This window comes from Dasypus novemcinctus, chromosome 7 (assembly GCF_030445035.2).
Source record: "Dasypus novemcinctus isolate mDasNov1 chromosome 7, mDasNov1.1.hap2, whole genome shotgun sequence".
Lineage (NCBI taxonomy): Eukaryota > Metazoa > Chordata > Mammalia > Cingulata > Dasypodidae > Dasypus > Dasypus novemcinctus.
In genome coordinates, this window is record NC_080679.1 from 104,839,487 (window position 1) to 104,866,033 (window position 26,547).

Consider the following 26,547-nt stretch of genomic DNA (forward strand, 5'->3'; position numbering starts at 1 on the left):
CCAGTTCCTCTGATGGGGTGTGAGTAGGTTTAGAGCATGATCTTCCCCATCCATCTGAGGCTAGCCCCCTCGACCTATAACTTCCAGTGTGTGTTTTAACCATGAAAAGAATCCTGTGTTTGCTTGTCCTTTGGAAAAGAATCAAACTCTTTGCTGGGAATCAAAAGATCTTCACTGGCAAAATAGAATATTATTGGCATAAAGAGAGGCCATGAAGGAGTAAACAAAGGAAAGCAAACACGATGGGATGCTAGTGCTTACTGGCCAAGAGGGTAATTGAGCGCTTTATTGGCTGACCCATACCTTAGGAATCAGCTTGTTCAGCGCTAATTGAGGTCTGCCTGGTGTCTTATCAACACATTATCATATGCAACAGCAAACCTTTATTGATTGCCTATTGACTACACAGCTTTTTTCTGGACCTGTGAGTTCAATGAGGTATTAGAGATAGTTAGTTCCTCTCCTAGATACTATTAAAAACAATTATTTACATATGTAGGGAGTTTTGCAATTTACAATGCACTTCTTTTTCACCCTCACGCTCCCCTCCCCCTCCCCCAGTCCTGCTGCTTTTGCTGTCTGTGTCCATTTGCTGTGTGACCTTCTGTATATATTTCTCTTTTTTGTCTTCTTTTCTCGTTTTTCTTCTCTAGGATTCACCAGGATTTGATCCTGGGGACCTCTGATATGGAGAGAGGTTCCCTGTCACTTGCACCACCTCAGTTCCTGGGTTCTGCTGTACTTCACCTTGACTCTCCCCTTCATCTCTCCTTTGTTGCGTTATTATCTTGTTGCGTGACTCACTTGTGCAGGCACTGGCTCACTATGCGGGCACTCGTTTCGCCACATGGGCACTGGCTCGCTTCACAGGCACTTGATTCACTGTGCAGGCACGCTTTCTCTTTTTCTTTTTTACCAGGAGGCCCCAGGAATCAAACCCAGCTTCTCCCTTATGGTAGGCATAAGCCCTATCACTTGAGCCATAGCCACTTCCCTACAATGCATTTTTAAATACATTATTTTGAATATGCGAAACTTATGAAACCGGATATACACATACCAATACTTGTATGATAGTTAAATTTTGGTGATTGCTCTATGCCAGAAACTGTGCCAAGATTATTATAGTGATTATCATATTTAGTCAGTATGACTGCCCAGGAGGTACTATTATCACCCCCTCATATTACAGTTGACAAAACTAAAAATTAGTCAAATTAGGTGACTTATCCAAGGTCATGCAACAAGCAAGAGAAAAAGTAGAAAGTTGAAATAAGGCTGTTGGATAAGTTCAAAGTGACTGCTTATAACCAGTCTTCCTCCCCAGATAGAGTGACATTTAACAGTAAAGTTTGGTACATGGTACATATCAAGTGATTGCTTCAAATAATCAAATGCATCAGGAATTCAGAGAGGTGAGAGTACCAAGTCTATTTGATAGAGACCCAATAATATTTGTTGAATCAATGAAAAAACAACAATGAAAGGGTGAAATGCATTTGTAACCTAGAGAAGGATGAAAGGCACTCAGAGAGATAGTGAGTTTGTGGATTCACAGATGGTATGAGGAAGATTTTCCTCAGCCTATGGGCCAGCTTGACCAAGAGGAAGGAGTGGGAGGTCCGTGAGATCAATGAAAACATAAACTGGAATTGGAGGGATTGATTGGATATTATTAACAAGGTAGTCTTGTATTCCTCTTTCATTTAAATAATAACTCCTGTAGTCTATTGTGCCATCAAGCATGTTGAATGCTCAGAGAGATGAAGCAACTTGCCCAGTGTCAAACAGCAAATAAATGGTTCAGCCAAAATTCAAACCAGATCTGCCTCATGCCAAAACCAACATTCTTTCTACTGCATGGCAATACCAAATCTCAAAAGCAATTTGTGAGTTTTCAACCACTACATAAGGCAGCAAGCCAATGTCCACATTGAACTGTTTAGTAAAGAATACAGAATTCCTAAAGAGAAATTGATGCTGGGGCTATCATTTTTAAGCCTAGCACACCCTTATAATCCTGATATTCCAGTAGATGCTATCATATAACAAAATCTAAGCTTCTTCAAACTTTAAAGTGGGAAAATATTGCTTATCTCCATAAGGATACAATCAAAATCAAAATCATGTTTTCCTATAGTTCCCTTCTCCACCTAGACTCTACTGGCAAATAAGAGATAATGTTACAGATCATAAAATATTTGGGAAGCTGTCCTTCAGGAAACCACTAGAGCTTACACCTACTAATCTTTAACAAAACTAAAGAACTATTGAAATTTAGACATGAATTGGCCAATTGTTCTCATTTACCAACCTTAGTTATTGAAGCTTGATTGAAAATATTCATTGAATTCAATTCAACAAATATTTATTGAGCACCTGCTACATTAAAGCTTGTGCCAAATACCCTGAGAGAGGTTCGAAGATTAATGTATTGAGAGTGTAAACTACAACATAAACTATAATCCATGCTGTGTAGCAATGCTCCAAAATGTACTCATCAAATGCAATGAATGTAACACACTAATAAGAGAAGTTGTCGATGTGAGAGGAGTGGGGGGTGTGGGGAGTAGGGTATATGGGAACCTCTTATATTTTTTAATGTAACATTTTGTGTGATCCATGTATCTTTTAGAAAAGATAATAATAAATAAAAGAAAAATGAAAAAAATGAAAAAATAAAAAACAAAAAAATTAAAGATTAATATATCTGGGTGTAGTTCAGTAGTTGAGTGCCAGCCTCCTACATTTGAGGTCCCAGGTTCAATCTTTGGCCCTGATACTTAAAAAAAACACAAAACCATTCCCCTTCAAAGTTTAATATATTTAACATATTGCCCTTGACCTTAAAAATCTTTAAGGTTTTCTAGAAGAGAAAATCCATATATAAATGATTACCAAAGAGGGCAGAATTTTAAATGTGCAAAAATACCAGTACACACAAAGCATTATGGGAGCATATAAAACAGAAACAGTCATTCTTATGGGAGGGAATATAGAAGTTTTAAGGGATAAAAGTGTGTGGTAGACAATACAGCCATGAGGGGTTCAAATCCAGCCTGGCACCAAAACCTGTATTGGTTATTATTCCTACATAACAAGTAACCTCAAAACTTAGTGAAGTGATTTAAACCACATTTATTAGCAGAACAGTTTATGTCACAAATCCAGGTGCAGCTTAGCTATGTGCCTCTGCCTTAAGGTCTCCCACAAGGCTACAGCCAAGATGCTATCAGGAGCTACATTCTCTTCTGGAGGCTTCATTGAGGGAAGCTTCTAAGTCACTCATGTGGTTGTTGGCAGGATCCAGTTCCTTTCAAGCTGTTGGACTAAGGACTTCAGTTACTCACTGATTATTGGCTGAAGGCCTCTCTCAGTTCATTTCCGTGTGGTTCTTCCCTTAGAATAGCTCACAACAAGGCAGCTGGCTTCCTTTAGGATGAGAGAAGAGAGCCAGAGTGAGTAAGGTATAAGTCATAATCTTTGTAATAACCTAATCTCAGGAGTGATAGCCCATTCTTTTGTCATATTATGTTCATTAGAGACTAGTCACTAGGCTCAGTCCACACTCAAGAGTTCACCCAAAAGAATGAATACCAGGAAGCAAGATCATTGGGGACAATTACAGAGGCTGCATACCAGGACGAGCCTTGAAGGATAGGTAGATTTTGCCACTGGTGGAAGCATAAAGAGTGGGGAGTTCAGGTTTTAGGAAGAGAATGAAGGTATATTCAGAGATGAGGAAACATAGGAGTTTGCTTGAAAAGAGCAAGCTCAGTTATTCTAGTTTGGTGGAAATGTGAATGCCAATGAATATTAGAAAATAAGAATTTGAAGTAGGTGAGGGTTAAATAATGTCATGCTCACAAGTTAGAGCTTTGTTATCTTAGATTTGGGGAACTGTTGGTGCTTTTGTTTTGTTTTTTTTTAACGTAACTAACTTCATCAGAAATGTACTTCTAGAAAATTAACCTGGACGTCCCATGAAAAATAGACTTGAAGTATGACCTATTGTGTGGAGGCAATAGGTTTAAGGCAATAGGTTTAAGGAAGCTACCCTAAAAGACAAAGACAGAGCTAGCTTAGGGGCCCACATCAGAGCCGTGGCAGTGGGAGGGGAAAGGAAGAGGGTTATTGAAATATATACCGTATGCTTTACCGTGCATTCCTATAAACGAAATGTCTTCAACTCCTGATTCTCAAAATACCTAATATTATATGGATTTTCAAAGATTTTTCAGTTTCTATTATTCTTTTCCCTAACTCTTTCATGCCCTGCTTCAGGGCAACTGTTACCTATTGAATGTCATGCTAGCAAAAACATTTGATCTGAACCTTGCCCATTTGCCCCTGCTGCCTCAAAGAAGGAAACATATGACCTGTCTTTGATCATGCTTTATTCCTAAAATGAAAACATCCTCCAATATGTGATTCTTATAAAAGGTGAGTGTTAAAATTCTGGTATAAACCACATTTAAGCCCAAGGACTCAGTTAAAGTGAATGAAAACATACTGGGATGAGAGAAGCCCTGTTGCAAGGTTTGGTGGATATTCAAATCTTAGGCAAACATCAGAAAACCTGCCCAGCCTCCATTTAGACAAAAGCTGAAACCAATGCTCAATTAGTAGCAGTTTCTCAGTGTTTTGTCCAATTATCTAATAAAGAAAATGAGAACCTTGGTACATGAATTTGCTCCATTATGGAAGCAACCTTCAGTGAGTAAGCCAGTAAGCTTTATAATTCAAATCATCAATGTGATGCTGGTAAAATGACACAAAGGTAGTTCTTTAATGATAAATATTACAATACAGCTACTTTTCACATATGCCCCCCATACATACCTTGTGAGCCATTTACTGAAGTATAAATAAGAGACAACCAAGTGACAATTCAGATACAAGAAAAGTAGACAAAGCCCAAAACAGAATGGATTATCCAGTTACTGCTCTGACATTATTGCCGCTTTTAGAGAACAGCTGACTTCAGTCATCAGTTTCCATCATCTGTTCTCTTTTCTTTACAGTCATTTGCTATGGACTTTTCACAAAAGAACCTGGATGAAAATCAGAAATAGATAAAAGTCTAGGAAACGAGTCCTTCCAATGAGCTCCCCTCTTCCTTTAATTTCAAGAAGGGATTCAGTCCTTAGGAGGGTACGTCCTTTGACAGAGTGTTCAGCTCCAGGTCCAGGGAATCTCGGGAATGAGCAAGGTCACTCCCATGTTCACCCCAGCCTGAGTCTCCTGTAGTGCTGCAGGCTCAGAGCAAAAGGACAAAGCCCCAGAAACAGCTTAAGAGATAAGCTTCGAGGACCGAAGTCAGGGTCGAGGCTTCTGGAAATGTAAACGCAGACACATATCACCAGGAGTATTATTGCGAGCACAGCCCACATGTGTTTTTCTATTGGTCTTTTTACGTTGTGATGCATTTTTTTTCCTCTTGAACACAAAGAACAAGCAGTACACATTCCAGCAGCATCCTGCAGCCAGATTAGCCTGATTTGAACAAATTCCTTTATGAGAGCCCCTATCACCTTCGCAGACCCCTAGCTTCTGGCTCTGAACTATCCTCTCACCCTGATTCTCCTTCACTTTTCTCAACAGACCCTTTGTATACCAAACATCACAGTAAAAATAATGGAAATTTTCAGCAGCACCTGGTAGAAGTCCTTAATTGCAAATCATATGGACCTTCCCCACATTCTTGAGATCTCCAGTTTATACCTGGCCTCTGCTCTCCTTATAACATTTTTGATGTCTCTCTTTTACTTACAAATGCCTCCCTCAACACATTCCAAGTAGTATTACTCTGAACGACTCAACAAATGCCACCAAAAAATGACACAATCTCTGAAATGACAAAATCTATTCTTAATCTCACAAATCATCGAGGAGCTAGCCAATGGTTGTGAAACCATCATCACACTTAAATAATGCCATTTTGTCTTCAAAACTACTCAAGTAGCCTTATTTAAGCAGTCATGTCCACAAATTACCAGACAGCTTAATGTCTTATTTTCACTCACACAGACCTAACGAAGGCTGCAAACCATTGGGACTGATTTCCAAGATGTGTTATGATTTTCTTAGATTTTATTTATTTATTTTTTCTTCTTTATTTTCTTTTAAATGCTACGTTAAAAAAATATGAGGTCCCCATATACCCCCACCCCACCCATGCCACCCCTCCCACATCAACAAAGTCTTCCATCATTGTGGCACATCCACTGTACCCGGCAAATACATTCTGGAGAACCCCTGCAGCACATGGACTGTGGTCCACATTGTAGTCCACACTCTCTCCCAGTCCAGCCAGTGGGCCACAACAGGACACACAACATACAGCATCCGTCCCTAGGACAACTCCAAGTCTTGAAAATGCCCCCACACCATATCTCTTCTTTCCCCTCCTGACCATCAGCAGCCACTATGGCCACCCTCTCCACATCACTACTACAATTTCTTCCCTTACTAATCACAATATTTCCCCAGTAGAACACTAGTAAGTCCACTCTAATCCATACTCTATTCCTCCATTTTGTGGACCTGGGATGGCTATGTCCAGACCCCCTCTACATCAACAGGGTTTTAGATTCCACATGGATGATGGATGCAATTCTCCTGCTTGCAGCTGTAGGCACTCTTGGCTCCCTGGTGTGATGGTTGACCCTCTTCTCCTCCCTGTCAGTTGGCCAGGGTAAGTCCAAGAAACCAGAGTGTAGGAGCTGCAAATCTGCTGAGGCCCTGAGCCTGGCCATCACATGGACAGTTCAGAGATTCAGGTCTCCTGAGTATACACCAACCCAAATGCCAACTGTAGGTCCGGTAAAAGTAACAGAAGAGGTATGTGTAGAAAGGTTATATCTGAGTCCAACTCCATCACACTCAGGAACACAAACTCCAAAGTAGGGCCATGTCAATTGGCCCTTCTGCCTTGACCATAGAACCTGTGGGTCACTGCAACCCTCAAGAGAACCAGCACCTGGGTTTCCATCTACCTTGGCTGTCTCTGATACCCTGCTGAGTATAAGCATCACCCCCTGATGACTTCCCGACTCTTTTTGGGAGATTTATAGCCATATAAACTCATTTGTCCTTTCCATTTCCCCCTTTTATTGAAGGTAAAAATGCAGTTTTTAACACCTGATATTACAACATGTAGGTTAAGATATTCTGCTGGTCTGAGTTGACCTCTTTGTTCATGGTCTTTTTGTAATTACATCATCAGCTGCTGTTTGGTAGAATCCCTCGGTGCCAGGGAGGCTTATCCCCGGGAGTCATGTCCCATGCTGGGGGGAAGGCAATGCATCTACATGCTGAGTTTGGCTTAGAGAGTAGCCACATTTGAGCAACAGAGAGGGACTCAGGAGGTAACTCTTAGGCACCCCACAGCTATAGGCCTAGTTCATATTTCAGGCACATAAGCTCATAATTGGAGCCATCAGTATCAAAGGCTCATCAATGGGCCATCCATCTTGATTGGTCTTTGCCATTGCACTTGGGGAATTGTTGTTGTTCCATCGGGGAATGTATAGAGCTTCCCTGGTCAGGAATTTAGCACTCTCTCATCTGTCGTTTCCAACTGAAACCACTATGAAAATATCCAAACCTTTCTATGTACATTGTATGCATGCCCTATAGAACTCCCTCCCAACCATGTGCCCCCCACTAATGACACCCCACACAAGTGCTCCTCCCCCACCATAGCTGAACCTCTCTGTAGTCTAAAACTTCTTCAAAAAGGTAACCCAATATATTGCCAGGTTCCATTAATAGAAAAATGGAATATAGTGATGGGTTTAAAGGTTAGATAAAGAATACATAGAAATTTAGAAAAATTAAATAAAGGAAAAATAAATTGGGGTATCAAAGAAATGAAAAAGATTTGTTTTTGACATTTTGCCTTTCATCACTGCTACAGGTGTTGCCCTGTATGTACAATGGGAAGGCAATTTCTTCCATTTCTTCCTCAGTGTCTACCTCCTTTCTTTCTTTCTTTCTTTCTTTCTTTCTTTCTTTCTTTCTTTCTTTCTTTCTTTCTTTCTTTCTCTCTTCTCTCTCTCTCTCTCTCTCTCTCTCTCTCACCTCTCTCTCTCTCTCTCTCTCTCTCTCTCTCTCTCTCTCTCTCTCTCTCTCCTCTCTCTCTCTCTCTCTCTCTCTCTCTCTCTCTCTCTCTCTCTCTCTCTCTCTCTCTCTCTCTCTCTCTCTCTCTCTCTCTCTCTCTCTCTCTCTCTCTCTCTCTCTCTCTCTCTCTCTTTCTTTCTTTCTTTCCTTTTCTTTTCTTTTCTTTTTCTTTTTTCCCTGATTATTAAGTTTCTCTTGACATAAGTTTTAGGTCACATTAATTCACATATACAATATATGGTACCCCCAGATGTCCAACATCAAACCCTTTGTCCCTTCCCCAACAGTGATCTTTTTACATGTTCATACTATATTTGCTGCAGCTGATATACAGATATTGAAATGATAGCTTTCGAACATGGTTCCATTTGGGTTTACTCCTTAGATTTTTAGATTAAGTTCACACCACTGGTAAAATAGAAGTCCATAATGGCAGGCAGCTGTGATTGGATTCCAGCTATTTTCAGGTGAAATACATACTCCCTTTACTCCCTAAGTCCCTCCTTGTAAAAAGGATACTCAACATCTTATGGTTTTTAATCTACTCAAGGAATTTGGTCATCATAAAAGATAAATTAAAATATGGATCCAAGAATTGTGTCACATAGGATGGTACCTGGCTGAACTGTCTGGCCCATCAAAATACATATTTTTTCATAAAGCACATGTCCCATTATGTGTAAGCCACATGTCTTCCTCACAGCTAGCATATGATCCTTTTTGGAAATGTTGTCAGGTAATTCCACTCTCTAGCAAAGCAGATGAAATAATAAGGATGGTTACACATGAAGGATTTTCCTCAAGGGCAATCACCTTAATAAGATTTTTTTTTTCAAGATTAGCTAATCTCCAATTCTATTCAAACATTGTAACTTCAGACTTACTCTCATCACCCCCAAAACAAGGCAAGTAAAGACAGATTCCCATTAGAGAAAAAGCTTAAAAGGCTGAAAGAAAAATCCAGACAAAATTCTTAAAGGTCTTTATTCTAAAGTGACATAAAATTTCCAACACATTCAGTGCCCATTACCTATAAGATTGTGATTTATCTAACCATCCTGGCATTTCTACTATAGACAATTAATGAAGCTTCCTTGAAAGGTCCTCCAATCAGAAGAGCACCTGCTACAGATGGATTATTTTTAATTAAATGGCAATTGGTAGTTGGAGCCAAATGTACACTCAACATGCAGCTGGCCACAGCTAGGTGTTCTATTTTGATAAGGATATACTCTGTAGGTATTAATGATTTCTAGTAATTTTTCAGTAATGGTTTAATTTAACATTATAAGTTAGTTTTGCATGAAATAATTTCCAATACTAATTAATTTATTAATATTAATGCAAGCAGTGATTGTTCTTCCTGAGAACCAGCACAGAGGATCACCCTTAGACAGAACATGTTTTGGCAGTTTTAATTTCCTTTTTTCTTTTCTACCGAAAGAACATATGACTTATTTCTGATAACATTTGTTAGTATATACCGAGGGCCTATTATATGCCAGGTTCTTTAGATATATTCTCTGCAGTCCTCACAAGGTGGTGTTCTTGTCCCTAATTTTACAGATGAGGGGGTCGAGGCTCAGGAATCAGTTGGGAGCAGTGGTGGGATTCAAACCCAGGCCCATCTAACCACAAAATGCATACCCCTTCTCCTACTCCACTCTGCCCACATGAAGAACACTTTTTGTTTTGTTTTGTTTTTAATTCAATTGGAGCATTAAAGAAAGGGAAGTAGGATGGTGCCAAGGATTACATTTCCCTTTGCTTATCTACAAAGAACTTCAGAGATAGTGACCATTTTTTTCATATCTTTTGCTAACTTAAGCCCTCATGAATTCTGTACAACAAACAGGTGAGAACATGAGTACATACATAAATAAACATGCTTATGCACATATGCCTAGAAAGAAACTTGCAGAAGTAATAAATAACTTAATATATAAATGGTATCATAGAACCAGCATCAAAATTGTGATTTTTAAGTACATGTGAACTACTCAATACTGTGCTCAGTATTACAGCAATTAGAAGCAGATGTAGGCCTCACATATGAAATTAAGAACATTGACATGGGCACAATAATGAAAGGGCATGCAAACACATGTGCAACTTTATTCTGAGCAATTTAAAGAAAGTACAAAAATCACAGGACATGTGAACTTGTTGCATTGGTAATGAATGCAATGTGCATCATGGAAACTGCATATTGAAATTTGGTTGAGCAAATTAAAAATCTCCACATTTTTTCCCAGGTATGTGGGGAAAATTTGTAAACAGAGGTATAGTGTCAAGAGCCTTTTAGATGATGGGAGGGATGCCCTAGGGAATATTGGAAAGGGAGAAAGTGCTGTCTGAGTGAAGACTCGGGAGTTAGACTGTGTTGAACAGACAAAGTGGGTGGTGAGGAAGTCTGCCTGTTAAGAAGTGGAGGAGGCATTTATTATAAGCAAAGGATATGTCAAAATTACCCTTTTTAAATAGATGAATTAATGTTTAAACCCATAAAGGATCCAATTTACTGAAAATTATTGAGTCCCTTATGGAAAGCCAGTAGTGATTACAATTTAGAGGCTGCCGTCCTAGAGCCTGGCACATATATGCCATATGTGTTTATCTTTTTCACTAGCCTACTCACATGCGATAATACTATAGCAGCTTTCAAGATGAACATTTGACAAGCCAGCTCACCGCCGGCTGACACCTCCATTTCAGCTGGCCTGACATATATAAAAAGAAACTGAATGTTTATCCGTGTGCTTTCCGGATTTGACATATGCGCTATATAAGAGTCACAGAAGGAAACTTCAGAAAAGAAATTAAGGAATGTACTTGTCAGTTTATTAATCAAAGTTTACCTGCTTCACATTACACAGAGACAAATTAAGACGGCTACTACGGTACTCCGAAAACATCTGCTAACAGAGTCAGAAGTAATGATAAACAAACGAGTTCCCTTTGTGGTTGATTTTTATCCAGCTGCATTTAATTATAATAGAGCTATCAAAGAATGCTCCCCATTAGCTGCTAATTCAGAATGACTTCAGAAGAAACTCCCAGAGCCTCCAGTGATATCTTTCCGACTCCAACAGCTTCCTAATCCCTGCCAGTGTTCATGAAGAGCCATATTAAAGAAGTTTGGTTATCAGTCCTGGCTGTAACTGACGGCCAAGGTGGTATGTGCTGTTTTTCTCCAGGATTGCCTTTGTAATAATGTGATCAATTAAATTTTAAAAATGATAAACTTTATGGCATCAACATTTTTGCTCTAACTTTTGAATTAGATCATTAATGGCCTCAAAAAGGCAAGGGAAAAACCTATTTTAAATGCACGTTTCAAGAAAAATACTACCTCAATCATGTTATCCGTCAATCTCCAGTCAAATAAAGTTAAAAATAAAGTGTCACTAGTTTTTCAAAGTCAGGTTGAACTGTTTTTCAAGTATATAATTATCCAAAGCCCCTCAGAAAATCTCTACTTCTACTCAACTCAAAAATAAATCACCTTCAAACCTTGCTCACTGATCAGCATTCCCAAGTATTTATACTTCCTTTGAGCAAGCATAGATTGAGAAAGGAGGGTGAAAATACCAAATGTAGCATCTCTCTCATGATTTCTTGAGGGCAATATGCCTGAGTGATTCCCCACCTAAATCTGGTTTCTGCCTGGTTAGGACCCAAACACAAAATTAAGAACTTGCCTGTGCAAAAATTTCACACCTGAAATGTGTGCCTTTGTAAGTCAACTTGAGAACACACTGTACCTCTTCTACTTGTCTTTGGGTGAGCTGAGCTGGTGAGGTGATGAAGATGATGTGTTACTTGAGAAAGTATCCACATTCATTTGGTACTAGACTCAATAACAAAGCAATGAGCCACAAGGAGCGAAGCATCATGAAGAAAATAATAAATGCAGAGTAGCCAAGATTGGGACCATTAGGCATTCACCAGCACTGGATCTGGCCAACCTTCAGGTACCCACATCATAATATGATATCCCAGAAAGCTACAGGAATTTATCTGATCATGAAATATGTATGAGATTGGAAGAGAATGGAGATGGTTCTTCCTGAAAATGTTGATACCTTTGGCAAGTTGCTTTGTTTATTTGTCCCTTTGTTTTTTAAGGGAGAACAAAATATCTCTAAATCAAACCTTTTTTTCCTTTTAACTTCTGAGCATCCTCTGCTATTCCTAATCTTCAATGAGTGAGTACTGTTTATGAGGTCTCTTTGAAAATGGAAGTGACAGAGGACAGCACAGCTTTTAAGTGTGTGTTCTGTGGCAACTTATTTTCAGGGATCCATCACAGTGAGCATATGACATTAATTTTACCTTGGTCCAAAGATCAAATGATGTTGCCAATGTCATTGTTCTGTTAATAACAATATTTTGATGACTTGAACATTACCCTCTCCCAACTGGCTTGAGAACAAGCATTATTTGTCTGTGCTTGGTTTCATAAAGCTGTGTATGTCCTATTTCAAAAAGAAGGCACAGGAAGGAGCTGGTTTTTCATGGTAGCCAATCAAAATGGAGGATTTTCCAAATGGTTGTTTTGGGGGGAAGCACATTAATGTCCACATTCCCTCTTCTAAAATTCTCCACTCTGAGAGCTTATGAAAATGTAGGTATTGAGAGTCATATTTTCAAATCAGATTTCTTCTCATATTTCCTTCCCTTTAATCATATTTTCAGATACATTTTGCAGTGAAATAAATATTCTGGAGCATGGAAGACCCTATTGTACAAATATTGTATACCCTGTGGTACAAATATTGTGATTTTCCAGTATACTAGCCAGTATACTAGCTTCCAAATAAGCTAGTATATCAGTTCCATTTTTCTAACTATAAACCTCAGTGTCTCAATTTTTAAGAATATTTGGTAATAGAATTTATATTCTCCTCTAAAGTATAGATCTACCCACAGGTGTTAGCTGTTCATCCACAGTTTATATGAACGTAGCTGAGTACGGAAATATACTCATAAGGCATATGTTTCCATTTTAGTACACTAATAAAGTCCCTAAGATTTCACTCTTATATAAATATATAGCTAAATGGAAAAGAAAAGTTCACATCATTTTTAGGAAGTTTCAGCTGGCAAAATGATCCACCCATACAAGGGGCTGCAGATATATTTGCAGATCCAGTATGGCGAGTGGGGCCCCTCATGGCCCTGGCATTCTGTGCCTTGGTTTCTATATCTTTAGCACTAGAATTATACTTTCCTCCATCTCTTTCTGACTTTAACATTAACTAAAAAAAAATTGATTGGAAATTGCATGTTACTCTGCAGGTAAGGAAATTTCCATGGTTAAACCTAGAATCTGAATATAGAAAGAAATAGAAAAGGTAATCTACACCAGAAGTCTTCTAATATATTAATGTGGATCTATAAAGGTCTAGAGACAATATCGCTTGCTGCCCAGAAGTTGAAAATGCAGCTCCCTACCCGCACATTTCATTCTCCAGTCAATCTTAGCAGCTCCCGTTGTATTTGCTTTATATATTGAGATTCTTTGCAGCAATTTGCTTGGGAAAAGTATTTATTGCTAAAAAAATAAAATTGAAAATGACTTATCTAGTTCAATCCCATAATTTTCCAGAAAAAGAAGTGAAACTCAAAGAAGCTAAGAGACTTACCTAGGTTCAAACATTGATCAGCAAGAACAAGATTAAAACATGCAAAAGACTAGCATATCTTCTGTCTGCAAATTCAATGCTTCCTATTTTGTGGTAGTTCAAGAGAGAAAATAATGATAATTTCTTACTATGTTTAATCCACAGCTAAATGTTATTACTACCTATCACCTTATCTTTTTCTAATTGGTAGACACAGCCAAATGTTGTGCTACTCTTGTAAATGATTTTCTTAACTTCAACAGCATTCCACAGGCATTTCTTGTCAATCGATTTCTGGACCTCACAAAATGGTAATATTATATATTGCTCTCAGAGAAGTGGGAACAATTTATCTAATCTACATGGCATGGTGCTTATCATACCAGTATGTAAATATGATTGCCTAATAAACACAACCTATTGATGTCTAATCCATCTGCAGCTTCTTTGCAGCTTAAAAACCAGGCTCAAAATTATTCTAAGTTGTGAATTTATTTTCACAGCAACATTCACCCAAGAAATACTTCCTAAATACTTCCTGTGTATAAATACATGCTAACCTTTTATCTTCACATTAAGTATGGGAAACAGGCACACAATTGTATGTTAAGTGTAAATATCAACATGCTATTAGAGTCCTGGAAAGGAGAGATGATTTCTAGCCGAGGGAGATGGGAAATAAAGAGGTAAGGCTCTTTGTTGAGGGTGGTGGGTGGTATTATAGCTGTGCAAGAAGAATGGGTCAAATTTCAATGCCAGAAAGAGAAAGAGGGTTTTCCAGGTGGTATTAAAGATGGTTCTGCACTTGTAACAAGTAAGGCTGTTGGACTTTGTGGAAAAAGTGTCTGCTACAATGTTCCAGGAACCAGGAGCCTCTCTCTGCCCCATCTCTCATGTTCTCTTTGAAACCTCTGCCAGATCTGGTGTTCCATTTCTCTTTCAGTTACCTGTGCTGGGTCTCTATCTCTCCCCCAGCCCCATTCCCTTGGCGCCTCACCTAGTCTGCCTGCCAGGCTTTCCATTTTTGTTCCATGTATGGGGATTGTCTCTCGGATCCCTGTGAATCTGGGCTTCTCTGCCTCTAGACCAGCCCAGGCCCTTCAGCTCTTCTGCCAGGACCATGCTCTTCAAATATTGTAGGAGAGAGAATGACTTGGGAATAGGAAAATGTATTCCACAATGATCCCAAAAGGCAAATTCTTTATTTTCCCATTAACTACTATGTCTAATCATGCTCTGTAATCTTTTCTTCCCCTGTTCTTTGAAGACAAATTTGACAGATCACTGATTTCTTTTAGTGTTTACAATTCAGTCTACTCCAAAACATTAATCTCACATCCAGCTTCAAGCCCTTCCTCTTCTACGCTTAACTCTGGCTTACAGTTTGGGCCCTTCAATGAGAAGGAGCATGGTTTGCTTTAGTTACTCTTTTATGCGCTTTCACTCCCTCTTTGCTATTTCTGGGTTCCCCTGGGGTTTCAACATTGTTGGGTCCTCAAAGGGGATAAGGGTGAGGTAAAACTCTGAGGGGCAGTTGGCTAAATGCTGTTCCTTGCACATTTTGTGGCTTCCCCAGAGACTCTCCCCTCCCCCCAGGGGTTCCCTGAGATGGATGATGAATTCTACGGCTGACCTCCTGTCTCTCTCATCCCCTACCCTTGGCTGCCTTCCCAACATTCTCTTACTCATGCAGTTCCCATGACACAGGAGGCCTCTGAGACCTTGACTTGATGCACGGAATGCTCACACATCCTTGTCATCCAGAACACTGATGGTGGAGGCTGCCCTGCTGCTGCTGTCTCCTCTTGCCCTGTGTTACAGATGCTCCAGCTACTTCTGACTCAGAATTCTGTGAAGGAGAGAAGGCATCAAATCCTAAGTTTACATAACTTCATGCAAACTCCATGAGATATGTGTACAGCTCTCCTAAGAACTCTCTCACTTTCCTCTAGTCTGGTCTATGGATTTCTAAAGCTTTCATCAGAAGAAGAAAATAAGAGTCTTCCTTTCAGCTAGGTACCCCACTGTCTATGAGCAATTTTCTCATGGTCCTCAGTAGATTTGGAAAGAGAGGAAGAAGACCCTCTCTCTGTGCCTACAGCTCACCAGTCATTCTGCTTCCATTGCTTACATTACACTAGCATTCTGCTTACGTTGAATGAGGTGGTAAGACCATGTCCTTTATGGAATTTGGGGATACTTGTTGCCCATTTCTCTCAGCTTTAGGGCTTCAGAAAAAAATAAGAAGCAGCAGCATAAGTTCCATTCAACAGTGTTTTACAATATTTATGTAGGAGGATAGAGACAAAAAGGCTGCAGTGAGGTGCCAGTTTCCATAGAGGTCAAATGTGATTCCAGAGGTGATGAGGTAGGGAAGTAGAAGTGGTTCAACTGGTAGAGCATCTGTCTACTATATGGAGGGATGAGGGTTCAATCTCCAGGGCCTCCTGACCAGTGTGGTGAGCTGGCTCACATGCAGTGCTGCCATGCACAAGGAGTGCCATGCCACACAGGGGCATGCCCATGTAGGGAGCCCCACGTGCAAGAAGTGCGCCCCACGTGAAAAAAGCACGGCCCACCCAGGAGTGGCACTGCACATGTGGAGAGCTGACATAGCAAGATGACCCAACAAAAAAGACACAGTTTCCCAGTGATGCCAGAAAATGGAAGCAGACACAGAAGAACACACAGATAGCAGACAATGGGGGGGGGGGGGGGGGAATAAATAAATAAATCTTAAAAAAAAAAAAAAGAGGTGATGAGGTAGAAATTAAGGTTTTTTAATGAAGCAAGGAAAATATTTACCTTCCAAAATTGAGTCTTCCATGCTTTATTTATAGGTAAATTGGTAAAGGTGAAATATTGTATTTTGCTTTCTTATGAAGGGTGTAGATACTATTGCTGGTTACCAAACATTCCTAGCTCTCTTTCTAGTCAGAAGGTAGGATTGCACCTCTCTCCCCCTTAGGACTGACATAGCCACAAAGTGTGAATAGAAATAACATGTGGAAATTTCAAGAGCTGGAGTATTCCAGTAAATGGTAGCTCTATCAGCCTGGAATGAGAAACACATAAAGACAAGTCTCTAGCCATCCTCTAATTAACATTCAGCATGTTAAGAAATAAAACTTGGGAAGCAGACTTGACCCAATGGATATGGCGTCCGCCTACCACATGGAAGGTCTGCGGTTCAAACCCCAGACCTCCTTGACCCGTGTGGAGCTGGATAGCATAGGGCATCCGCCTTCCACATGGGAGGTCTGTGGTTCAAACCCTGGTCCTCCTTGACCCGTGTGGAACTGGCCCATGCACAGTGCTGATGCACACAAGGAGTGCCCTGCCACACAGAGATGTCCCCCCCATAGGGGAGCCCCACGTGCAAGGAGTGCTCTCCATAAGGAGAGCTGTCCAGTGCGAAAGAAAGTGCAGCCTGTCCAAGAATGGCGCCACACACACGGAGGGCTGACACAACAAGATGATGCAACAAAAAGAAATACAGATTCCTGTGTCGCTGATAAGGATAGAAGCGGTCACAGAAGTACACACAGCAAATGGACACAGAGAGTAGACAGTTGGGGGGGACGAGGGGGAGGAGAGAAATTTTAAAAAAAGAAAGAAAACTTGCTGTTTTAAGCCACTGACTGAAATTTGGGGATGGTTGTTGCTCTAGCATCGCCTACCTCTCTTTACAGATACGACGAGTGTGTATGGGTTTATATATATTACACTGCACTATAGTTAAATTCTCCATGTGTCTTTAACATTGCCACACTATTTCCAGCCCTGTGCTGCTCAACGGAAATAGATATCCCTTTTTATATCTTATCAACTGTTTAATATCATCTTGTAAATTAGTCTCAATTTTCATCCATGAATATTTTTTCCAATTTTTTATCTTTCTTTAAAGTGGTGATGTTTAAGAGATAATTATGGTAGAGAAGTAGAACAGACGTCAGTCTCTAAATTCATAGATCCCATAAAATATGGACAAGGAACAAAACAGAGGAAATGGAAAAGGGGAATGTGAATGGACATCTTTTAGAAAGATGCAAATAGGAAGAGTTCTGGAAAAAAAATTATGTGCATTGTAGGAAATAAAGAAGTGTTCAGAGAATAACCTCAGTTAACTTGGAAGTAACTTCATGTCTTGTGAGTCCTAGATGGAGAAAAGTAAGGTAAGGCATCTCAATTAAACAGATTTTTAATGAGCAATGTCATTATGCTATGGTATATTGGGGATCAAATTACATCTAAATCAGTTGTTCTCCAATATCTATTAGGAGGGAAAATAGTAATATAGATACAATATACACCTTAGAAATACATTTGCCTTCTAAAATTCAGTTCCAGTTCAATAGAGGGGACAGAGAACTTGTAAAAAATAAAGACAAGTCTAAATGATTAAAATTAAACAGTTTTTTTTTTTAGGAGAATACTAAAAAGGCCATAGTGTCTTAGTGCCTCAACTAAGAATACCTATTTTTAAGCTATCAGTGAATTTCACAGCAACACGCATTTCTTGAAAAGCTGTTAACTTGTTTTACCAGGCCTTGTTTCAAATGTTTGTCATCGCGAATACCATATACTTCCCTGCTCATGAATTTAGAGTAACTTCTTATTGCTTAAAAACTCTTAATATTAGCCTTCACTACTGTGTATTAAATGAGGTCCTCATGCCTCTGCATATTCAACTATCATAATTTCACAATATGTTCCTATATGCTAACCAAAGCAAATTGTTAGCCCTCCCAAATAAATTAAAACTCTATCTATACGCTTTAACGGCAGCTCTTCTCCACTTAGCTTCACTCAGGGAAGCTCACTTATATTTTCCTTTTTTCTCCCCTAATCTTTTCCCATAATATACTTCCAAATCAGCTTCCAAACACTTGTCAATTGATTACTTAATTAGGTAATTAAGTCTTAATTAATTAACCCCAAGCCAATTCTGGTCACTCTTGTATTCTGGGTTTCATCTTAATTTACAGAATTATTCATTTTTGTTACTATCAAAAGAGGTTTTATAGGTAAAAGAAGATGAATCCCAGAGATGTATAAGGATTCACCCAAGATCACAAAGTATTTTGGGGAAAATCAGGATTAAAACCCAGATCCCAGGTGTTTAATTTGTTTGTTTCCATGCTTCATACATGAGAATTTTGTACTCTTGATTGACTGTAAGCTTGATGTTTTCCTTAAGTTGATTTATAGGTATTTTCTTTCCTTCTCACATAGAACATAGTAAATTTTAGAGTTATTTTAAAGTAATAGCAATAAGAAATATCATTTATTAGGAAATGTATATTAATTCATCTGCTCCTCAAACAATCCTATGAAATATATATTATTATCAATGTTATTCTTTTACATACAAAAATTTAGAGACACAGAGAACCCAAATAACTTTCCCAAGATCACAAAGTGGCGAACCTGGAATTCAAACCCAGCTAGTCAAACTCCAGAGCCTATTCTCATAGCCACATTGCTATAGAGGAATATTCTATACCCAGATAAACCAGAATATATTTATGCAAGTGAGTATAGTCTCTTTCAAATTAGTAAAATTGGAATTTTACACATTTATGCCAATGATAGTGAAATTTCCCCAGAATATTTTTAAATAAGAGCTTCTGGGAGGAATAAAGAATACACTCTTGAATATCCTTAGCAAGAGACAACCCTTGTAGGCAATTTCTATTTTGGAAGTAGTCAAAAGTCAATCAGAGGCAGGTCTTATGAGAGAGATGGCTCATTTAGCTTTGTAAAACCATTTCTGATTGAAAAATGTCCTGGAAATATAAATAATAAGACTATTTTTGAAGAAGTGATTCATAAGCATTCCATATAAAAACAAGAGTCCCGAAACATCTTGAGGAGAATTAGCATCCGGTAAATGCCTGAACAGGCTCTAATAGCAAACATTTGCTTCCTCAGCATTTACCTCCTCTTCTTCCAGCGCACTCACTACTTTTCTTTGGGGAGCTTCCTTTCCTCCATTTCATTTTTCTGCATTCTGGATGATGCTCTTTGCCTAGATCCAGAGATGGGCTTGTGTCCCAGCATTCAGGGAGTCCTACACTCAGACCCATGGCCACAACAATGAGTTCACATGAATGAAGTTTGTCCAACCAGAGTGAATCTCAACTTCAGGAATTTTGCAACCACTCACAGAAAAGAGATGCTCTGTTTTCACTGAACCTGCATTTGTGAGGCTGTGACATGATGGCTGGAGGGAGCCAGGAAGTCACAATATAGAACCTGTGAGGGAAATCAAAACAGAGAGAGGAGAGGGTACAGCTAAGGAATATGAAATTAAGAGAGAATAAGTAATTACAACTTGGTTTGAACCTCTGTATCAAAGCTTGAAGCCAAATGTAATGCAGGATATGTTGGAAATAAGAACGAATAGATTCTCTATCACTTGCAGAAAACATTTTAATTGATCTTATTTGATGTCTATCAATGTGACTACATAAAAGGTACCATTCACTGACTGTCTCAGATTTCATGACTATCACCCCTTTTGCTTTCAGTTTTGTTTTGGTGCTTTCAGTTTTGTTTAGGAATGTAATATTTGGTTGTTATAATGCTCTTCTGGTAAGTTGTTAGGCCGTGGCATTCTATTTTCTCTCAAACACCTAAAAACCTGATTTTCATGACTTTAATCTCAAATACTGAACACTTGACTTGCATGAATTTAATCTCAAAGTTATATCCATTTAGCATTATGAGTGCTGTGCCATGCAGGGATGCCCCCCACATAAGGGTGCCCCACATGCAAGGAGACCCTCCTTGTGTGAAAAGCGCAGCCTGCCCAGGAGTGGTGCCACATGCATGGAGAGCTTACGCGGCAAGATGATGCAACAAAGAGATGCATATTTCCGGTGCGCTGAGAATGCAAGCAGACACAAAAGAACACACAGCAAATGGACACAAGAGAGCATACAACAAGAGTGGGAGGGGGGAAGGGCAAAGAAATAAATAAAATAAATCTTTAAAAAAACATTTAAAAATTAATTAATTAATTAACAAGTAAGAGCTATGACTAAAATATTCAAATGTAACCATTGCTTTTGAAAGCTAATTTATCTGGGTAATCTGAGACATGGGTAAGCATTTTAATCTGATACTGATTTTATGGACATGATTCAAAAGTTACTCACCATTCAGACGGATCCTTTGTATCTTGCAAGACAAAATTATATACAATCAGCCATTTAAAATGATACAAATCCAAATAAGCAAAGCAGATAAAATAATATACAATAAACTACAATTATTGTTATAGAATTTCAATAAGAACTAAAATATCAACATAGCCAATATCTCTCCAAGACGACTAGAAATAATGTTATCAAATTGCTGCCTGAATTATACCGAATTTACTCTGAATGTGCTATTGTTTCTTATTCAAATTGAACAATCTAACCTTTGGAAATTTCTTCATCACCACTTCCAGTGATGAAAATTGCACTGCCCTGTTATATTTAACCTATCTAAGTGTTAATTTCCATATGCCCACTAAAGTTACATTACACTAATATGTGTATGTGTGTATATATATATTTTGTTTGTTTTTTTGTTTGTTTCCAGAATTTGGTTTCCATTCCTCAAAAAGAATGCAATGCAGGGAGAGGCTGGAAAAGGCAGGGGCATAGTAAGAAGCTCGAAGAAAGAAGTAGATGTGGCTCAAGTGATAAGGCTTCAGCCTACCATATGGCAAGACCCAGGTTTGGTCCCTGGGACGTCCTGGTAAAAAGAGGGAAGAAAAAGAAGGCAAGCCTGCATGGTAAGCCAGTGCCCATGTGGCAAGCCAAGTATCTGCACAGCAAGCCAAGTGCCTTCATGAGTGCCCATGCAGCAAGCCGAGTGCTCATGCAGTGATCCAAGTGCCCCTGTGGTAAGCTGTGCCTGCACAAGTGAGTCACGCAACAAGATGATGATGCAACGAAAAAGAGATGAAGGGGAAGGTCAAGGTGAAGTGGAGCAGAAACTAAGAACTGAGGTGGTACAAGTGACAGGAAAACTCTCTCCACATCAGAGGTTCCCAGGATCAAATGCTGTTGAATCCTAGAGGAGAGAGAACAAGAAGAGAAGATAAAAAGAGAAACAGATACAGAAAATCAAACAGCTAATGGATATGACACCAAAAACAGCAGGGCAGGGGTGGGGGGAAAATGCAACATATACTACCCATGAAATAAATGTAAAAAAAAGAAGAAGAAGAAGCTCCAAGAGTTAGTTTGTCCTACAGGGCAGTTAGTAATCATCCTGAGCTATCAAAATCACCTATTTGGGGGCAACTAGAAGACCAGAAGGGCATCCTGCAACATCAAGAAAATAGAAAGAGGAGAATGCCCATCTGCAGTGGAGATTCATGTGTAGAGCACTCCATGCAGCAGAGGCCAGTGCCCATCCTCCACAGGCAAACCACCTCAGGAGCAGTTCATGACTGGAGTTCGAACCTCCATTTCCAAAAAATGGGTGAGGAAAAGATGGTTGGGCACCAAATTCAGCTACCAATTTGTAAATTCAGTTGGCTAAAGTATAATCCTAAAAACAGCTAAAGTTTGACATTGTCCAAGTCAAAAAGAGGCCAGTAGCTGCCATTTTAATTCTGGTCCCAGCTTGAAGGGAAGTGGCCAGTGACAGTTAAAATCACAGTGACAGCAGGGACTGGCTCCTTTCCACCCAGATCAGATTGCAGCCCTAGCCTAGACTTCAGCCCCACCTCTAATCATAGATGTTCAAACAAATGTCCTTAATAAATTCAAAGAGATGTCTAAAAAGATTAAAAATATTAAGAAAACACTGGGTTAGCACAAAGAAGAATCTAAATCCATACATAGAAAAACAGCAGCTTATGGGAATGAAAGGCACAATAAATGAAATTAAAAATACCCTGGAGGCATATAACAGCAGATTTGAGGAGGCAGAAGAGAGGATCAGTGAGCTTGAAGACATAGCCTCTGAAAGTAAGCACACAGAAAAACAGAAAAAGAAAAGAATGGGGAAAAAATTAACAGGGTTTCAGGGAAATAAATGAGAGCAAGAGTCATGCAAACATCAACATCATGGGTGTCCAAGAAGGAGAAGAGAATAGGAAAAGGGGCAGAAGGAGTATTTGAAGAAATAATGGTAGAAAATTCCCCAGCCATATTGAAGGACATAGATATCCATGTCCATGAAACACAATGTACTCCCATCTGAATAAATCTGAATAGACCTACTCCAAGACACATACAAATCAGAATGTCAAATACCAAAGACAGAATTCTAATGGCAGCAAGAGAAAAGTGATGCATCATATACAAGGAACACCAAAAAAGATTGTTGACTTACTAACAATGCATCTAGAAAAAGACCATGACCAAAAGGGGGAAATATTAAATTCAAATTAGTTTTTATGGCTGAGAGATTTCAAAGTGAGTTAGGAAGTCATTCCAGAGGTTATACTTACGCACGTCTCAGCAGGACATCATTGACTGCCACACTAAATAGCACCTCAAACAGCATGGCTCCTAAGGCTCTACAGACACCTAGACACTATAAGCAGAGGAGACAATCTCAGGAATTCAGCACCCTGTCAGTGGTCCTTACTTTTAAATTATTTCCCCCAGTGTAACAGAGTTAGACTCATTTATAATTTCCGTACACATGACTCTACTACCTCATATATTGCTATAAGTCCTAGCTAGGAGCAATCAGGCAAGAAAAAGAAACAAAAGGCATCCAAATTGGAAAAGAAGAAGCAAAAATTTATTCACAGATTATACAATCCAATATCTAGAAAGTTCCAAAAAATCTAGAACAAAGTTGCTAGAGCTAATAAAATGATCTCAGCAGAATGGCAAGATATAAGATTATTACACAAAAATCAGTAGTGTTTCTACATATTAGTAATGCACAATCTGAGGAGTAAGTCAGGAAAAAAATTCCATTTACAATAACAACTAAAAGAATCAAATATTTAGGAATAAACCTAACCAAGGATGTAAGGCACTTATATTCAGAATATCACAATTCATTGCTAAGAGAAATTTAAAAAGACCTAAATAAATGGAAGAACATTCTGTGTTCATGGATTGGAATACTAAATATCATGAAGATGTCAATTCTACCCAAATTGATATATAGATTCAATGCATTTCAATAAAAAATTCCAACAGCATTTTTTAAAGAAATGGAAAATAATTATCAAATTTATTTAGAAGGGTAAGAGGCCCCAAATGGCAAGAAACATCTTAAAAAGGAAGAGCAAAGTTGGAGGACTCTCACTTCTGAACTTTAAATCATATTACCAGCTACAGTGGTAAAAACAGGATGGTACTGGCATAAAAATAGACACATAGACCAATGGAACCAAACTGATGGTTCAGAGACAACACCCTTGCATCCATGATCAAGTTATTTTTGACAAAGCTGTCAGACACACCCATCTGGGCCAGAACAATCTATCCAAAAAAAGGTGCTAGGAGACTGGCTATCCACATCCAAAAGAAAGAGGACCCCTATCTCACAACTTACATGAAAATTAACTCAAAATGGATAAAAGCCTAAATACAAATGCAAGAACCATAACGGTTCCAGAAGAAAACATATGGAAACATCTTCAAGACCTGGTGGAAAGTCATGGATTCTTAAACCTTGCACAGAAAGCATGAGCAATGAAAGAAAACATGGGTAAAAGGGACCTACTCCAAGTTAAACACATTTGTGTCTCAAAGGACTTAGTGAAGAAGGTGAAAAGGTAACCCACTTATTAGGAGAAAATATTTAGAAATCAAATATCTGATTAGAGTTTGATTTTCATTCTATATAAAGAGATCATAAAACTCAACTATAAAAGAACAAGCAATCCATTTAAAAAATGGGCAAAAGACTTAAATAGACATTTGTCCAAAGAGAAAATACAAACGGCCAAAAAACACAAGAGAAAATGTTCGATATCATTAGCTATTAGGAATGAGCAAATCAAAACAACAATGGCCTTTCATCTCACACTGCATAGAATGACCATTATTGAAAAAGCAGAAAACAATATGTGCTGGAGAGGATGTGGAGAAATAGTAATACTCCTTCACTGTTGGTGGGAATGTAAGGTGGTGCAGCTTCTGTGGAGGACAGTTTGGCGGTTCCTCAGGAAGCTAAATGTAGAACTGCCACATGATCCAGCAATTTATCTACTAGGAATAGATCCAGAAGAACTGAAAACTGACATGAACAGGCATTTGCACACTGATGTTCATAGCGGTGTTATTCACAGTTGCCAAGTGATGGAAACAACCCAAGTGTCCATCAACTGATGAATGGATGGACAAAATGTGGAATATATATATGTGATGGAATACTATGCTGCTGTAAGAAGAAATGAAATTGGGACACATGTAATGGCATGGATGAACCTTGAACACATCATGCTGGGTGAAAGGTGCCTGACACAAAGACAAATATTTCATGGTCTCATTAATATGAACTAAATACTAAGTAAAAATGCATGGCTTGGAAACTTAGAGTATAGGTTATTAAGAGAAAAGAAAAGAGAAGGGGTGCTATGCTTAATATAGAGAGAATTTTAATTAAATTGACTATAAGTATGTGGAAATGGATAGAGTGGATGTAACACATTAGAGTAAATAGAACTAATGCAGCTGGTTTATAAATGGGATTGTGGTTGAAAAGGATAGTCTAGGGATGTAAATGTCAACTGAAAGAAAATTAGAGAATAACCTAGAGACTGAGTAACATAGTAAACTCATAGGTGGGTGAGAATTGTGGTTAATAGTACAAATATAAGAATGTCCTTCTGAACTAGAACAAATGTACATCACTATTACAAGATGGTAAGAATTTGGAGAAGCATGGAAAAAATACAATTAATGTAACCTATGGATTTTAGTGAAGAGCAATACTGTCATATTCTTGCATCAATGCCAAAGATGTGCTATGTTAATAATAGGGGAAGTATGGAAAAAATATACCAAATGTACACTATAGACCATAGCTAGTGGTAATAGTCTGATGATATTATCTCACAATCTGTAACAAATGTTCCACAACAGTGTAGTGTGTTGGTGGAAGGATATGGGAATTCCACACATGTGCAAGGTTGTTTTGTAAGCTCACAATTTCTCTAATAAAAATATATTTTAAAAAAGAATACAGGGAAGTGGATTTGGCTCAATGGATAGGGCATCCACCTACCACATGGGAGGTCCAAGGTTCAAACCCAGGGCATCCTGACCCATGTGGTGAAGCTGGCCCACATGCAGTGCTGATGCACACAAGGAGTGCCGTGCCATACATGGGTGTCCCCCGCATAGGGGAGCCCAACATGCAAGGAGAGCCACCCAGTGAGACAAAAGTACAGCCTGCCCAGGAGTGGGGCCACACACATGGAGAGCTGATACAGCAAGATGTCGCAACAAAAAGAAACACAGATTCCCAGTGCCACTGACAAGAATACAAGCAGACACAGTAGAACACACAGCAAATGGACACAGAGAGCAGACAACTGGCAGGGGGCAGGGAAGGGGAGAGAAATAAAAATAATATATCTTTTTTAAAAAATTAAGAAAAAAAAGAATGCATTACAGGCAGTAACATTGAAATGAGAAACACAATTTGACAAAGAGACAAACTGGTTTATTATGAACTACTTAAATCAATTTTAATAAAACCTGATACTATTTGGATTCAAGAACCAATGCATACATCCAGGTACAAAGTAGTAAGTAGGATCCTCAGTAAAAATAGCCAGCTGAGATAAGTGTTTCTTTCAGAAATATCATTTGCC

General features: G+C 38.8%; 1 long non-coding RNA gene across 4 annotated transcripts in view; it reads right to left on the reverse strand.

Moving 5' to 3' along the window:
• Positions 1-3,118: 3,118 nt before the first annotated feature.
• Positions 3,119-26,547, reverse strand: part of LOC131279304 (uncharacterized) — a 65,007-nt gene continuing 41,578 nt past the window's right edge. For 3 of the 4 annotated variants that reach the window (XR_011649161.1, XR_009186691.1, XR_009186688.1), the window contains 3 exons: positions 15,437-15,600; positions 13,773-13,855; positions 3,119-3,432 (listed from right to left, as the gene is read on the reverse strand). This is a non-coding gene — a long non-coding RNA (uncharacterized lncRNA). Of the gene's footprint in view, positions 3,433-13,772; positions 13,856-15,436; positions 15,601-19,692; positions 19,870-26,547 lie in introns of those variants that run through there. The other variant, XR_009186689.1, reaches the window with a different exon arrangement.